Source organism: Gobio gobio, assembly GCF_949357685.1.
Source record: "Gobio gobio genome assembly, chromosome: 10".
In the NCBI taxonomy this organism is placed as follows: Eukaryota; Metazoa; Chordata; class Actinopteri; order Cypriniformes; family Gobionidae; genus Gobio; species Gobio gobio.
The window spans coordinates 15,610,709-15,612,549 of NC_137116.1; positions in this window are offsets into that span (position 1 = coordinate 15,610,709).

The following is a 1,841-nucleotide window of genomic DNA, read 5'->3' on the forward strand; positions in this document are numbered from 1 at the left end:
ACCACGACAGACCGGTACATCGACCGCATTACTGCAGAAGCTGCACCGATCCGTCTGTCAATCTCCCGTTCCATCCTCCCCTCACTCGTGAACAAGACCCCTAGATACTTAAACTCCTCCACTTGGGGCAGGAACTCTCCACCAACCTGGAGTGGGCAAGCCACCCTTTTCCGACTGAGGACCATGGCCTCGGATTTGGAGGTGCTGATCCCCATCCCAGCCGCTTCACACTCGGCTGCAAACCGTCCCAGTGCATGCTGAAGGTCCTGGGCCTGAAGGGGCCAACAGGACAACGTCATCCGCAAAGAGCAGAGACGAAACCGTGTGGTCCCCAAACCTGACACCGTCCGGCCCCTGGCTGCGCCTAGAAATTCTGTCCATAAAAATTATGAACAGAACCGGCGACAAAGGGCAGCCCTGCCGGAGTCCAACATGCACCGGGAACAAGTCTGACTTACTGCCGGCAATGCGGACCAAACTCCTGCTTCGGTCATACAGGGACCGGACAGCCCTCAGTAAAGGACCCCGGACCCCATATTCCCCCAGCACCCTCCACAGGACGCCGCGAGGGACACAGTCGAATGCCTTCTCCAAATCCACAAAACACATGTGGACTGGTTGGGCAAACTCCCATGAACCCTCCAGCACCCTGTAGAGGGTATAGAGCTGGTCCAGTGTTCCACGACCGGGACGAAAACCACACTGTTCCTCCTGAATCCGAGGTTCCACTATCGGCCGAATTCTCCTCTCCAGTACCCTGGCATAGACTTTCCCCGGGGAGGCTGAGAAGTGTGATCCCCCTGTAGTTGGAACACACCCTCCGGTCCCCCTTCTTAAAAAGAGGGACCACCAGCCCGGTTCTGCCAGTCCAGAGGCACTGTCCCCGACCGCCATGCGATGCTGCAGAGGCGTGTCAGCCAAGAACAGCCCCACAACATCCAGAGACTTGAGGTACTCAGGGCGGATCTCATCCACCCCCGGTGCCTTGCCACCGAGGAGTTTCTTGACCACCTCGGTGACTTCAGCCCGGGTGATGGACGAGTCCTCCTCTGAGCCCCCAGCCTCTGCTTCCTCAATGGAAGACGTGACGGCGGGATTGAGGAGATCCTCGAAGTATTCCTTCCACCGTCCGACAACATCCCCAGTCGAGGTCAACAGCCGCCCATCGCCACTGTAAACAGCGTTGGTAGGGCACTGCTTCCCCCTCCTGAGGCGCCGGACGGTTTGCCAGAATCTCTTCGAGGCCAGCCGATAGTCCTTTTCCATGGCCTCACCGAACTCCTCCCAGGCCCGAGTTTTTGCCTCCACGACCACCCGGGCTGCAGTCCGTTTAGCCTGTCGGTACCTGTCAGCTGCCTCAGGAGTCCCACAAGCCAGCCAGGCCCGATAGGACTCCTTCTTCAGCTTGACGGCATCCCTTACTTCCGGTGTCCACCACCGGGTTCGGGGATTGCCGCCTCGACAGGCACCGGAGACCTTGCGTCCACAGCTCCGAGCAGCCGCTTTGACAATGGAGGTGGAGAACATGGTCCACTCGGACTCAATATCTCCAGCCTCCCTCGGGATCCGGTCGAAGCTCTGCCGGAGGCAGGAGTTGAAGATCTCTCTGACAGGAGACTCGGCCAAACGTTCCCAGCAGACCCTCACAGTACGTTTGGGTCTACCAAGTCTAGCCCGGTTTTTTAAAAACCCTTATGGCAGTAGTTCAAAAGCATAATATAAGGGATGCCTCTTATCCTGCACTATAATGTTGGCTTTATTTATTACTCTCTCTTTGTAAATGCTCTCTAAACTTTTTAATGAAATTCCCAGCAGTTTGCTTGTCATTGTCACAACCCTCC